The sequence below is a fragment of the Tachyglossus aculeatus genome, chromosome 18, assembly GCF_015852505.1.
Source record: "Tachyglossus aculeatus isolate mTacAcu1 chromosome 18, mTacAcu1.pri, whole genome shotgun sequence".
Taxonomy (NCBI): Eukaryota; Metazoa; Chordata; class Mammalia; order Monotremata; family Tachyglossidae; genus Tachyglossus; species Tachyglossus aculeatus.
Window position 1 is genome coordinate 9,437,702 of NC_052083.1, and position 15,675 is coordinate 9,453,376.

General features: G+C 56.4%; 1 protein-coding gene and 1 non-coding gene across 2 annotated transcripts in view; both read left to right on the forward strand.

Annotated features, from left to right (window-relative positions):
• The window catches only part of PLEC (plectin), an 80,709-nt gene that overhangs the window by 695 nt on the left and 64,339 nt on the right, over window positions 1–15,675 (forward strand). The window lies entirely within an intron of this gene.
• LOC119940501 lies at window positions 6,435–6,496 on the forward strand. Its single transcript, XR_005454976.1, has one exon. It is a non-coding gene; the product is annotated as a U7 small nuclear RNA (small nuclear RNA).

Sequence of the window (15,675 nt, forward strand, 5' to 3'; positions counted from 1 at the left end):
AAACCAAACATACTAACAAAATAAAATAAATAGAATAGATATGTACAAGTAAAATAAATAAATAAATAAATACAGTAATATGTACAAGCATATATATACATATATACAGGTGCTGTGGGGAAGGGAAGGAGGTAAGATGGGGGATGGAGAGGGGGACGAGGGGGAGAGGAAGGAAGGGGCTCAGTCTGGGAAGGCCTCCTGGAGGAGGCCTTCCCGTGCACTTCCCGCTGCAAGCCGCACCCACCTCACAGGCCACGCCCTCCCACGACAGGCCACGTCCCTTTAGCTGCAGACCACGCCCATTCCCGCTCCAAACCACGCCCACCTCTCAGGCCACGCCTCTTATCGTGACAGGCCACGCCCACCTCTCAGGCCACGCCCACTCCCGCTGCAAGCCACATCAATCAATCAATCAATCCATCGATCGTATTTATTGAGCGCTTACTGTGTGCAGAGCACTGTACTAAGCGCTTGGGAAGTCCAAGTCGGCAACATGCCCATTCCCGCGGCAGGCCACGCTCCTTCCGCTGCAAAGCCACGCCCACCTCTCAGAGGCCACGCTCATTCACAACCGTAGATGCAGTAAATCTGGGAAGGCCTCTTGGAGGAGGGGAACCTTCAGGCAGCTTTGAGTAAGCTCGTTATACCTTAGCCCCTCGTCCCCCTCTCCATCCCCACCATCTTACCTCCTTCCCTTCCCCACAGCACCTGTATATATGTATATATGTTTATACATATTTATTACTCTATTTATTTTACTTGTACATATCTATTCTATTCATTTTATTTTGTTACTATGTTTGGTTTTGTTCTCTGTCTCCCCCTTTTAGACTGTAAGCCCACTGTTGGGTAGGGACTGTCTCTGTATGTTGCCTACTTGGACTTCCCGAGCGCTTAGTACAGTGCTCTGCACACAGTAAGCGCTCAATAAATACGATTGATTGATTGATTCGCAGCACAAACCACGCCCCTTCCCGGCACAAAGCCACGCCCAACCCCCAGGCCACACCCCTTATCGCGGCAGTCCTCGTCCCTTCCCGCTTCAAACTACGCCCACCTCTCAGGCCACGCCCCATTCACACCTGAAAGCCACGCCCACCTCTCAGGCCACTCCCTCCCCGTGACAAGCCACGCCCCTCTCCCATGCCATGCTAACTCGAGCCACAAGCCACGCCCTTCCCGCTACAAGCCACGCCCACCTCTCAGGCCACGCCCCATATCGCGGCAGACCACGCCCATTCCCATCCCAAACCACGCCCCATCTCAGGTCACGCCCCTTTCGTGCGGCAGTCCACGCCCCTTCCCGGTACAAGCCACGCCTACCTATCAGGCCATGCCCCATCTTGGCAGACCACGCCCTCACGCTGAAAACCACGCCCACCCACGGGACACGCCCCTCGCGCTGCAGGCCACGCCCACCCTCAGGCCACGCCCTCTCTCGCGGCAGGCCACTCCCCCGGCAGTTCAGGCCACGCCCCCTATCGCTCCAGTAATAACAATAAGAATAATGGCATTAATAATAATAATAATGACGATGGCATTTCTTAAGCGCATACTATGTGCAAAGCACTGTTCTAAGCGCTGGGGAGGTTACAGGGTGATCGGGTTGTGCCACGGGGAAGCTCACAGTCTTCATTCCCATTTTAATAATAATACTAATAATAATGGCATTTATTAAGCGCTTACTATGTGCAAAGCACTGTTCTAAGCGCTGGGGAGGTTACAGGGTGATCGGGTTGTCCCGCGGGGGGTCTCACAGTCTTCATCCCCATTTTTATAATAATAATGATGGCATTTATTAAGCGCTTACTATGTTCAAAGCACTGTTCCAAGCGCTGGGGGGGGGGGATACAAGGTAATCAGGTTGTCCCCCGTGGGGCTCACAGTCTTCATCCCCATTTTAATAACAGTAATAATAATGATGGCATTTATTAAGCGCTTACTACGTGCAAAGCACTGGTCTAAGCGCTGGGGGGGGGGGGATACAAGGTAATCAGGTTGTCCCCCGTGGGGCTCACAGTCTTCATCCCCATTTTAGTAACAATAATAATAATGATGATGGCATTTATTAAGCGCTTACTATGTGCAAAGCACTGGTCTAAGCGCTGGGGGGATACAAGGCAATCAGGTTGTCCCCCGTGGGGCTCACAGTCTTCATCCCCATTTTAGTAACAATAATAATAATAATGATGGCATTTATTAAGCGCTTACTATGTGCAAAGACCTGTTCTAAGCGCTGGGGGGATACAAGGTAATCAGGTTGTCCCCCGTGGGGCTCACAGTCTTCACCCCCATTTTACTAATAATAATAATAATAATAATAATAATGGCATTTATTAAGCGCTTACTATATGCCAAGCCCTGTTCTAAGCGCCGGGGAGGTTACAGGGTGATCGGGTTGTCCCGAGGGGGGCTCACAGTCTTCATCCCCATTTTCATAATAATAACGATGGCATTTATTAAGCGCTTACTATGTGCGAAGCACTGTTCTAAGCGCTGGGGAGGTTACAGGGTGATCGGGGTGTCCCACGGGGGGCTCACAGTCGTCATCCCCATTTTAATAATAATAATGGCATTTATTAAGCGCTTACTGTGTGCAAAGCACTGTTCTAAGCGCTGGGGAGGTTGCAGGGTGATCGGGTTGTCCCACGGGGGGCTCCCAGTCTTCATCCCCATTTCCCAGCTGAGGGAACCGAGGCCCAGAGAAGTGAAGCGCTTTGGCCAAAGTCGCCCAGCTGCCAAGTGGCGGGGGCGGGATTTGAACCCAGGCCCTCGGACTCCAAAGCCCGGGCTGTTTTCCACGGAGCCACGCTGCTTCTCTGGCCACCCGGCCTCGGGTCCACCCGTCACCTGGATGCCCCGGGCTGGGGGTGGGGTGGGGGGTGAGTGGCCTTGGGACCCGGGCCCGGGCCCGGGGGGCGGAGCCGGGCCTCGCCCCCCACCGTGCCCGGACACCGGATCCCCCGCCAGCCGGGCCCTCCCTCCGCCCCTCCCCTCCCCTCCCCTCCCCTCCCTCTCTCCGCCCTCCCCTCCCTCCCCGCCGCCGTCCGATCCTTTAAGGGGCCGGCCTCGGCCGGGCCGTTGGGGCAGAGGGTGGCAGGCCCGCCATGGAGGCCTGGGGGCCGCCCCCGCAGCCCGAGGAGCGGGACTTCATCCAGGCCTATGAGGAGGTGCGAGAGAAGTACAAAGGTACCGCCTGGCAGGGCTGACCCCCAGCTCTCCCCGCCCCGGGCCCGGCCTGCCCTCTCTGAGGGGCCGAGGAGCCGGGGGTCCATCCCCAACTCCCGTCCCCGGACGTCCACCCCGAGGGCCTGGCTTCGCCCCCTCCCCCTCTGTCCCCCAACTTTTGTCCCGGGACTGTGTCCTCTCCCCTACACCCCTTCCCTCCCCCCTCTGTCCCCCACTTCTATCCCAGGACTGTGTCCTCCCCCCTACACCCCTTCCCTCCCCCCTCTGTCCCCCACTTCTATCCCAGGACTGTGTCCTCCCCCCTACACCCCCTCCCTTCCCCCTGTGTCCACCAAATTCTGTCCCGGGACTGTGTCCTCCCCCTACACCCCCTCTCTTCCCCCTCTGTCCCCCAAATTCTGTCCCAGGACTGTGTCCTCTCCCCTACACCCCCTCCCCTCTCCCCCTGTCCCCCAAATTCTGTCCCAGGACTGCTTCCTCTCCCCTACGGCCCTTCCCTCCCTCCTCTGTCCCCCCACTTCTATCCCAGGACTGTGTCCTCTCCCCTACACCCCCTCCTCTCCCCCTCTATCCCCAAAATTCTGTCTCAGGACTGTGTCCTCTTCCCTACACCCCTTCCCTCCCCGCTCTGTCCCCCAACTTCTATCCCAGGACTGTGTCCTCTTGCCTATACCCCTTCCCTCCCTCCCTCTGTCCCCCCACTTCTATCTCAGGACTGTGTCCTCTCCCCGACACCCCCTCCCCTTCCCCTCTATCCCCCAAATTCTGTCCCAGGATTGTGTCCTCTCCCCTACACCCCTTCCCTCCCCGCTCTGTCCCCCCACTTCTATCCCAGGACTGTGTCTTCTCCTCTTCACCCTCTTCCCTCCCTCTCTGTCCCCCCACTTCTGTCCCAGGACTGTGTCCTCTCCCCTAGACCCTCTGTCCCCCAATTCTGTCCCAGGACTGGGTCCTCTCCCCTACACCCCTCCCCCCGTCCCCCCACTTCTATCCCAGGACTGTGTCCTCTCCCCTACACCCCCTCCCCACTCTGTCCCCTCCACTTCTGTCCCAGGACTGTGTCCTCTCCCCTACACCCCCAGTCCCAGGACTGGATTCGCTCCTTTCCCCCTGCCCCCCACTTCTATCCCCAGTATGTGTCCCACACTCCCCACCTTGGGACTGGTTCCTCTCCCTGTTCCCTGGCCAGTGTCCCCTTCCTCTTGACCTCCTCAGGTTGCGTGTGTCCCCCTCCCAACTTCTACCCCTGGACTGTGTGTCCTCTCCGTCACCTTCCATTGGCACTGGGACCCCCCCTGCCCCCCACTTCTGTCCCCAGACAACTCCCTCCCTGCCCCCAGGCCTACTGTGTCCGTCCCCCGCCTTTCCCTTCATGTCCACTCTTTCTCCCGGACCTTCGTCCTCACGAGTGCCCCTCCGGGACCCACCATATGGAGCCATAAGGGAGATAATCCCACACCCTCTCCCCCCACCTCCCATCTCCTCTCCCCTGTTCTGGGGCTGTGCGGGGGCGGAGGCGTGGAGAGGGGGGCTTAGGGAGGCTGCGGACTGGTCATTCCCATAATAGGACATGGGCAGCATGGGGAAGAGCGGAGGGCGGCAGGGTGGGAGGAAACGGGGAGTCGCAGGGACTTGGGGTCGTGGGGTTGGGGAGGCGAGGACCCGGGGCCTTGGTGTCGGGCCCAGCGTCCAGGAAGCTGCTGTGTCCGGCGTCCTTGCTGTGGACACGTGGGACCCAGAGTTGGGCCGGAGGCGGGGACACTGTGGCCGTGAGGAGGAGGACAGAGAGTTGGGGTGCTCGGCTGGGCCAGGCCGATCCTCCTGGGGAACGCCGGGATCAGAGGTCATTGCCTGGGACGGCCGTGGGGTCGCCGCAAAACCTAAGGGAGTGGGTTCGGAAGAGCCCCCGCCCCGAGCAGGAACGCAGAGGGCACCGGATCGCCCTCTGAGAGCGGGCCCTCGCCTCCAACCGCAATTCCTGTTTGCGTATCACACATAGTTGCCGCGTACGCTCACCTCCCAAACGGGCTCTCGCCCGCTTCCCACTTGCCTGACTTAGATGCTTCTGACCCCGTGGCGCCCACCGCCGAATTCCCCTCCCTTGCCGGCCCAATCCACCTCTCAGCTGTTCGGGGTGCAGGAGCCTCCCCACACCCACTCGTTCCCTCAGCCTACCCGCTTTTTTATGGTCTTGGTTAAGCGCTCACCGGGTGGCAGACGCTGTACTAAGCACTGGGGTAGATGCGAGCTAATCGGGTTGGACACAGTTGCCGTCCCATGCGACGTTCACGTTCTCCATCCCCGATTTACGGATGAGGTAACCGAGGCGCAGAGAAGTTAAGGGATCTGTCCGAGGTCGGACAGCAGGCGAGCGGTAGAGTTTGGGATTAGAACCCAGCTCCTTCCGACCTCCAGGCCTCCGCGCAATCCACTGGGCCACTCTGCCTCTCAGTGTTGGGGGACAGGGTGGAGCCCTTCGTAAAACAGGGGTCCAGTCCGGCTCTCTGCTCCATCTCTCCATTGCCATTCCACGTCCCGCTCACCTCCAGCGACCATCTTAAAAAAATTTCTCCTCCAAGAAGCCTTCCTTGCTTACACCCACTCCAGTCCAGCCTTCTCCTCAGCCCAATGCCCAGTTGAGGCAAGGACCGTGAGTTCAAGGAGGCCCCCACCGTCCTGTTCCTTGCCTGAGGGAAGACCTGGCCGGTGAGGGGCAAGAAACTCCTCTCATCCAGGTGCCATAATGGGCGGAGGAACTCTGATTTTCCGAAGAAACCGCTAGGCCCCGAGTTTTGTCTGCTGCCTGAGCTTTGAGCTGGCCCCTCTATCAATCAATCAATCAATCGGTCGTATTTATTGAGCGCTTACTGTGTGCAGAGCACTGCACTAAGCGCTTGGGAAGTCCAAGTTGGCAACATATAGAGATGGTCCCTACCCAACAGTGGGCTCACAGTCTAGAAGGGGGAGACAGAGGACAAAACAGAACATGTTAACAAAATAAAATCAATCAATCAATCGTATTTATCTATCTCTATCTCCTGGCCCCTCTGCCAAGTGGGATTTTATTTTCTTATTGCATTTTAAATCTCCAGAATACCTCTTGGAACTCTATTTCAAGATACTAAGCGCTGCGCTCAGTTCATTGCTCTGCACATAGTAAGCACTGAATAGAGGCTATTTCAAAATAAGTCTGATCAATAGCAGTTTGAGTGCTTACCCTCTGCAGAGCACTGTGTAGTGGGTGAAAGTGTTACAGTTCTTTTGGAATTTGGCTAGTAGGTTTTCCTGCTTTGGCTGGGAAGCCCTAAAAACCCCTCCTTCCTCTCCCTCTCCTCCCCCTCCCCATTCCCTCCCGCCTTACCTCCTTCCCCTCCCCACAGCACCTGTATATATGTATATATGTTTGTACGGATTTATTACTCTACTTCATTTATTTATTCATTTATTTATTTATTTATTTATTTAATTTTAATTTAATTTAATTTAATTTATTTTTATTTGATTTTACTCTATTTTCTTTATTTGTACAAATTATTTATTTGAATTTGTTCTATTTTATTTTATTTGTACGTATTTATTTATTTTATTTTGTTAATATGTTTTGTTCTCCGTCTCCCCCTTCTAGACTGTGGGCCCGCTGTTGGGTAGGGACCGTCTCTCTATGTTGCCAACTTGTAGTTCCCAAGCGCTTAGTACAGTGCTCTGCACACAGTAAGCGCTCAATGAATACGATTGAATAAATGAATGTCTCCCACTAGAAGGGCAGCAGGCAGGTGAGAACTTGAAGCCTGGCCCTATCTTCCTTTACGTCTACTACTACAGGTAGTAGAGGCTGGGATTAGAACCCAGGTCCTTGTGACTTCCAGCCCCGGGGGCGGAGCGGAACCCTTCGTAAAAGGGGAAGAAGATGATTCCTGGGCTCCGTTCCAGCTCTCTGCCCAGCGCAATGCCGTCATCTCTCATGCTTTCCCCACCTCTTTTGCCAATCCACATCCAGCTCACCTCCGGTGACCATCTTAAAAAATTCCTCTTCCAAGAAGCCTTCCTTGCTTATGCTAAGCTGCCTTGCTCAGTGAAAAGAACCCGGGCTTTGGAGTCAGGGGTCGTGGGTTCAGATTCCGGCTCTGCCACTTGTCTGCTGTGTGACTTTGGGCAAGTCCCTTCACTTCTCTCGGGCCTCAATCTGTAAAATGGGGATGAAGACTGTGAGCCTCCCCGTGGGACAACCTGATCACCTTGTATCCTCCCCGGCGCTTAGAACAGCGCTTGACATATAGTAAGCGCTTAACAAATGCCGTCATTATTATTATTATCATGCCCTCTCCCCTTCTCAGTCTTGAGAATGCCAAATTCACTCCACATTCTCTAGTTCTTGTTTATTCCCCTCATTTCTGGTTCCGTAGAGAATGCCAAATTCACTCCAGATCCTCTAGTCCTTGTTTATTCCCCTCATGTCTGGTTCCGTGGTCTGGCACCTGCATTTTCATTCATTCATTCATTCATTCATTCATTCAATCGTATTTATTGAGCGCTTACTGTGTGCAGAACACTGGACTAAGCGCTTGGGAAGTCCAAGTTGGCAACACGTAGAGACGGTCCCTACCCAACACCGGGCTCGCGGTCGAGAAGGGGGAGACGGACAACAAAACCAAACATGTTAACGGAATAAAATAGTATAAATTTATAATTTTCTATTTATAAATTTATTTTCTAAAATGAATAAGTATTTCTCCTCTGAATTCCACCTCTGGAGGTGTGGTTTGAGCCTCACACCTGGAGGTGGCACCATATTCTTTAGCCTTTAAGGGCCCGGTCCTATAAACCCTGGTTTTTATCTGCGTGCGTCCGTGTGATGTGCGCGCGCATGCTCCTGTGTGTGATGTGCGCGCATGCTTGTGTGCGTACGCGTGGCCTACTTACTACATCAAGCGCAGACCTGCAGGTCGGAAGATCCTGGGATTGCATCCCGCCTTCGCCGTGTGTCTGCCGTGCGACCTTGGACAAGTCATTTCACTTCTCCAGGGCCTCAGTTACCTCATCCGTAAAAAAAAAACGGGGATTAAGACCGTGAGCCCCGTACGGGACAGGGACCGGGCCCAACCTGATTTGCTTGTAATAATAATGAATAATTATGGTACTTGTCAAGCGCTTACTAGGTGCCTAGCAGTGTTGTAATCGCTGGGGTAGATGGACATTATTCAAGATGGACACGGTCCTTGTCCCACGTGGGGCTCCCGCTCTTATCCCCGTTTTACGGATGAGGGGACTGAGCCGCGGAGAAGGGAAGTGACTTGCCCAAGTGCACGCAGCAGGCGTGGCAGAGCCGGGATTAGAGCCTATGTCCTTCTTACTCCCAGGCCTCTGCTCCATCCACTGAGCCACTCCGTTTCTCTCCCTACCGCTTAGAACAGTGCTTGACACATAGTAAGCACTTAAATAAGACACTTATTATTTATTATTATTTGTCGTGCTTCCAGCCCTTAAGACACTTATTATTTATTATTATTTGTCGTGCTTCCAGCACTTAAATGACACATTATTTATTATTATTTGTCGTGCTTCCAGCACTCCCATCCAGCGCTTTCAGGTCCCCTCTGTTGAGGCAAACACTGTGAGCTCAAGTTCCCCACTGCCCTGTTCCTTCCCTGAGACTGGGGGAAGACCTAGCATTCATTCACTCATTCAGTCGTATTTATTGAGCGCTTACTGTGTGCAGAGCACTGGACTAAGCGCTTGGGAAGTACAAGTTGGCAGGCGAAGGGCAAGGAACTCCTCTCATCCAGGTGCCATAATGGGTGGAGGAGGAACTCTGAGTTTCCAAAGAAACAGCCAGGCCCAAAGTTTTATCTGTTGCCTGGGCATCGAGCCGGCCTTTGTCGCCCGCTAGGAAGGCACCGGGCAGTTGTGAACTTGAAAATCTTTTCTTGGACGGGCCTCCCTCCTCGTCTCTATGTCTCTGCATGTGTCTCTGCGGCCTGGTGCGTGTGTTTGTGTTTCCGTAACTGTGTGTTTCTTTGTCTTTGTGGGCCTCTGTGCCAGTGCCTCTCTGCCGGTGTTTCTCTTCCTGTGTGAGAATGTCCTTGTGTGTGTTTCTCCCGTTCTTGTGTATGAACAAGTCTCGAGCGACTGTGCCTCTCTGCCCATACGTGTCTTTGCCAGTCTTGTGCCCGATCGTCTGTGCCAGGTTATCTTTGCCTTTGTGCATGGGACTTTTTACACCTGTCTGTATGTGCCCGTCTCTGGGGCTCTGCTAGAGTCTCCGTCTCTTGGCCTGCGTGTGGGTTTCTATGTGCCAGTGGCTCGGGCACAGAGACACGCATGCAGAGAGAGGCTGGCACACAGAGTCCCTGCAGATTGCTGCATCCACTGCCCCCGAGGGAACATAACCCTATAGCTCAGGGGTGAGAGCACCGGTCTTGTAAACAAGGGGTCGTGAGTTCGAATCTCATCAGGGCCTACCTGCTAGTATTTAGAAGCAGCGTGGCTCGGTGGAAAGAGCCCGGGCTTTGGAGTCAAAGGTCATGGGTTCAAATGCCAGTTCCGCCACTTAGCTGTGTGACTTTGGGCAAGTCACTTCACTTCTCTGGGCCTCAGTTCCCTCATCTGTCAAATGGGGATTAAGATTGTGAGCCCCCCCGTGGGACAACCTGATCGCCTTGTATTTCCCCAGCGCTTTGAATGGTGCTTTGCACATAGTAAGCGCTTAACAAATGCCATCATTATTATTATCATTATAACCGACAGGGACGAGAGAGTGCGAGGGTCAGGCTGAACCACCAGCGCCATAATGAATTCCTCCACACAGGCCCTGGGTGGCACAGTCTTTGTCGCTGGACCCAGGCTCATCCTGGGGCTGGGCGACTCCATCCCCATCATCATCATCATCAATCACCATCGTTAGTTTTGTGAGCTCTTTGAGGACTGGGATTGCGTGTCGTCCTCGAACTCTCCGAAGACCTTAGTTCATTGCCTAGCACACAGTAGGTGCTCAATAAACACCGATGACTGATGGACAGATTTGCCTGTGTGTTTCTGTGCCAGTGTCTCTCGTGCCTTTGTGTGTGCGATGCGCTGTGTGTCCTCCTGTCTGCTCGTCTCTTGGACGTATGCCCTTGTGCCTTTTTGTGTAGATGTGTGTGTGTCCCTATGTCCTTGTCCCCATCTCTGGCTGGTGACCCCCTCCTTCCTCTGGCCCCTGATCGATCCGCCGAAGCCCCTCCCCGGGGTCGCTGCGGCCAAAGATCCGCCCCCTTCCTTTTCCTCCCGCCTCCGGCCCGGACTGCGGCGCAGTCAGAGCGGGGTGGCCGGTGCAAGCTGTGGGGGAGACCCGGGCTGCGGTCCCCCCCAGCCCCCCGCTCCCCGAGGCCATGGACCCCTCCAGGGCCAGCACCGACCCCTCCAGAGCCATCCAGCACGAGATCAGCTCCCTCAAAGGTGCGATATGTGTGTGTGTGGGATGTGTCCGTGTGTATGTGTGCAGAGGGGTGATGGAGTGGGAAGAGGGAAGGGCTGGAGCTGAGGGGTGGTGTGAGAGACCCCCCTGAAACCCTCTGGAGCCTCCCTTCCCTCTCCCACCCCCACATTCAGAGCTCCGCAGTGCAGCGACCCGACCCGGTCACCCCGCAGCTGGATCTCCGCAGCTCCCGGGCCCTCGGCTGGCATCGTTATCTCTAACCTTGTTTCCCCCCAATTTCTCGCGCTGGAGCCGATGTGCGGAGAGGTGGAGCAGGGACCGCGGCGGAGGTGGCTCTCACAGCCCTCGTAGGGACGGAACCTAGCAGGTGTGTGGGGTTTGGAGCCGGCGGGGCCTGGAGGTCGGTAGACTTCCCCCAAATCGACCTGGAGCTGTGCGGTCGGGGCTGGAAAAGGCGGGGGACCAGAAGTGCCGGGCTGGGGCAGAGTCTGGGGGCTGACTGGCCCCTCTTTTTAACTTCTCCCGGGCCCAGGAGTGACACTGGGGGATGCTGTGCCTTTCCTCCCGTCCCCCAACCTCCAATGGAGTAGTGAGGGGATCTCCGTGTCGGCCCCGCAGGATGTCCGACGCTCAGGTGGGCTGCTGCGGCAGAGAAGTGGGTGCGGTGTGCTGGCACGCTGCCCTTGGGTAGGGGCTGAGAAAACCTCCGTGTCCGCCCCAGACCCTCAAGGCCCCTCCTTCCTATTTCTCCTCAACTTGGGGAAGAGGAGGGCAGGCTTTCTGGAGGGCCGGGACACATTCCTGAGCTAGGTACTGAGGCCAGGCTGTGCCCTTTGGCCCCTGAATAATAATACTAATACTAATAATGATGATGGTATTTATTAAGCGCTTACTATGTGCCACCAACACCTGCCTGTACTGCCTGGGGTGGAGGGATTCTGAGGCTTCCCATTCCGGCCCCACCTGCTCCCCGCTCCCCCTGGGTGGGAGTGAGTCGTGACCTCTGCAAGTGCTCTGTCTGGCCTCCTCCCCTGGTTCAGACCTCTTGAGTTACCCCTCTCTTACCCAGAAAGCGGTGGGTAGGGCTGGGCTTACACCCCCTCAGGCAGATGGGGAAAATGAGGCACAAAGTCGGGGTTGTGAGAGAAGGTCGAAGGGGGTGGGGGGGCTATTCATTCATTCATTCAATCGTATTTATTGAGCGCTTACTGTGGCAGAGCACCGAACTAAGCGCTTGGGAAGTACAAGTCGGCAACGTATAGAGACGGTCCCTACCCAGCAACGGGCTATGACCAGCAGGGTCACGGGAAGGGGATGATTGTGCTTTTGTTTCCTCCGCACGAATCTAGGACCCTGGGGAGGGACCACAGGGCCGGTCTCTCGCTTGGACGGGCGACTGGGGGGGCGGGCCTGGGACTCCTGACCCAAATGCTTCCTGACTGCAGGGGGAAAGGGAGGCACGTGGGGTCCCCTGGACCTGCCCAGAACCCCGGGCCCTGCCCTCTGCAGAGCCAGCGGGGGTGGGCCAAGTATGAGCTGACAGTCTAGGTGCTGAGGTAGCAGTGTGGGAGGGGAGAGAAGGGGAGGGGAACGGGTCCAGGCTTTGTGGGCCCCATGGGAGCTCCCAAGTTGCCTGATGCTCATCGGGAGGGGGCACGGAGGGAGGGCCTTGCCCGCTGGGCATTCGTTCAATCGTATTTATGGAGCGCTTGCTGGGTGCAGACCACCTTACCAAGCAGCCGGGCAGGAAGTCCAGGTTCCCTATGAGTTAATGCCATGGATTCCCTGAGAGGAAGCGGCTGCCGATGCCCGGACCTCCCGTGGGCATGGCTTCTTTGGCTCCAAAGTTGGCTGCAGGGAATGGGCGGGGGGGTCCCCGAGGCGATGGTGACAGAGGCGCCACCGGATTGATGGGAATTACTGCAGTGTCTCTCCTCTCCCGCCCCCCCCCACTCCCCTTTGAGCTGATTAATGATTCTGTACAGTAGCTCATTGTCTAGGCTGGGGGAGGGGGTGGGGGTGCTTTCCAGAGTGCCTCTGTGGCTCACCCAGGAGACCTGGCCCAGCTTGGATATGCGGGTTTGTGTGTGCTTGGCGGAGGGGGGCAGCTTTGCAGTACGGAGGCAGGATTCCTGCTTGCCCACCCAGCCTGGGCCCTAGCCCGCGACGCAGCCCCTCTGAAAGAGGGGGTGTCCCGGGGCTAGCGTGAGAATCCCACTGCGGGGATGTGTCGCTGTCGTTGTTGGCACGGTGGACAGGGGAGCGGCGGGCACAGATAATAATAATAATAATGATGGCATTTATTAAGCGTTTACTATGTGCAAAGCACTGTTCTAAACACTGGGGAGGTTACAGGGTGATCAGGTTGTCCCATGGGGGGCTCACGGTCTTCATCCCCATTTTCCAGTGAGGGAACTGAGGCCCAGAGAAGTGAAGTGACTCGCCCAAAGTCACACAGCTGACAATTGGTGGAGCCGGGATTTGAACCAACGACCTCTGACTCCAAAGCCCGGGCTTTTCCACTGAGCCCCGCTGCTGTGGCGGATGTGTCCACTCTACAGCGCCAGTGACCGGGTTCGGTTTTTCAGGCCACCAAGGCCAGGCTTGGACGCCGCTGAGTTGCGGGAGAGGCTACTAATACTCGTCCTCTTTGCCCCCCAACTTTGCCCCGTAGTTATCGGACCCGTAAGCGCCATCTCCGTGGGGCAAGGTGGACCGTGGGCTTCCAGCTTCATGAGCGGAAGCCGGGTTCCCCCCCACACCCGCCCCTGTATCTTTTTGGGCTGGACTCCCAGTTCTCCAACAAGATCGGAGCGGGACTAAAAGAAGAGCTTACAGTTTCCAAGAGGGGTCGAAAAGACTCAAAAATCAGATCTTTATGACCTATAAGCCTTTTGAAGCCTGCCGCTCCCAAGCCTCAAACGCTCTTCTTCCCTCGTAAAAGTCCTGCCCCCTCAAATTGAAAGTTTGGCATGCTGGGTAGACTCTGTGGCCCATTGCCTGTGGGTGGGCCGGGGAACTCTTTGTGTCTCCTCCCCGGTCTTTCCCAGGCCACTTCGTGTGGCTGACTTGCCCTCTGCCAGCCGCCACCCTTGCTGGAAGATGGGGGTTCCCCTGCCCCACCCCACCCCAACATCTTTTCTGGTCGTCGTTCCGACGGGGCGACAAGCTCCCAGGGTCCCCTGAAACCGGGCATTCCCCTGCCCCGGGGCGGGGCAGCATCAGGAAAGTTGTTGGCACCGAGGGGTTGGGAGAGCTCGTCGTCCCAGCCATCTGCTCCTACCTACAGCCTTCCCCCGGCCTCTCCCGGGCGCTGGTCCTTCCTGCTCTCCCTGGCCAGGCCCAGCCTCCAGGATGTAGGGGGTCAGAGAGCGAGTGGCAGGAGGAAACGGACAGGAAGAGTTTCCCACTTCGTGGAACATTAAACTGGGAGGTACCCCGGGAGAGAACCCCAGTTGACCCCCCCGCCATGATTTTCCTAGTGACCGGCCCTGCTTAATAATGATAATAATAATAATGATAGCATTTATTAAGCACTTACTATGTGCAAAGCATGTTCATCATCATCAATCATATTTATTGAGCGCTTACCGTGTACAGAGCACTGTACTAAGCGCTTGGGAAGTACAAGTTGGTAACTTGTAGTACAAGCATGTTCTAAGCGCTGGGGAGGTTACAAGGTGATCGCGTTGTCCCACGGTCCCCCGTTTTCCAGATGAGGTAACTGAGGCCCAGAGAAGTGAAGTGACTTGCCCAAAGTCGCACAGCTGGCAGAGTCGGGATTTGAACCCATGACCTCCGCCTCCAAAGCCCGGGCTCTTTCCACCGAGCCACGCTGCTTCTCCTGCTTAACTGCCAGGGGAGGTGAAGGGTGGGGAGGTTGGGGAGCCTCACCCCCGGGGTGGCTGGGAGCTGGCGTCCCTGGGGATGCTCAGCTTGGTTCCCACACGTGGGAAGTTGGGGAGCAGGTTCCCCTAAGTCTGCCCTTTCGAGGAGACCTGAAAGGCCCCAGGCTGGGGGTGGGGGGGAGGGAGAGGGAGGGCACGGGTGTGGCACTGGCGGCTACCACCACTTGGGCAGGCCTCTAGTCCACTGCAGAAGGCCTGGGTAGGGGGCACCTCTACAAGGCAGGACCCCCCTCACCCCCGGGTAGGAGAAAGCAAAATCATAGATCTGCGACCCCGGTGACATTTCTACCGCCGCTGCCCCCTCCTCCCCTCGCCCTCCTGAGCTGGGCACCGCGGGTGATGCTTCCTGAACCCCCCCCACCCCAACCCTGTGGTTGTGGGAACCAGCCAGACTCTGACTTCAAAGTTTCCACGTCAGGCTGGGGGCTGTTTGCGTGTCTGCTCCGGGCGGCGCCATGGTTACCGACTCATAAACTGACTCTCAGCTCCCCCCTCCTCCCTATTTATAACTGGAGGTGGGGGGGAGGGAGGAGGAGGAGGAGGATTGGCCTGAACCCGCCTGTCTCTTCAGAAGCAGCCTGGTCATGAGTTCTAATCCCGGCTCTGCCACTTGTCTGCTGCGGGACTTTAAGCCAGTCACTTTACTTCTCTGTGCCTCAGTTCCCTCATCTGTAAAATGGGGATTGAGACTGTGAGCCCCACGTGGAACAGGGACTGGGTCCAACCCACTTTGCTTGTATCCACCCCAGCGCTTAGTACGGTGCCCCGGCACACGGTAAGCGCACGGCAGGCACTACAATTATTATTATTATCCGACTTGACTCCTCTCCACCGCACCCTCTCCGGCCATGGGGGTAGCTGTGTCCTGGAGAGGGGAGGGGGCTGGTCTGGGGGTCCCCACCATCGGGTCGCGGTTGCCGAATTGGGAATGGGGGGGCGGAAGCGTGGCCGGGGAAAGAGAGGAGTGAGGGGAGGCTGGGGGTTGGGGAAGTAGACAGGCCGGACCTGGAGGAAGGGGATGTGTCTAGACAGCAGTCCTGGCCTGATATGCCCCTGACGCCCCGCTCTCCCAATAAGGCACCTGCCCTCCACGTGCTGCTCTGCTCGTGCCAACCCCCCACCCCCCTCCTCCAGCACCCCCTGGCCCAGGCTGGATCCGGGTTT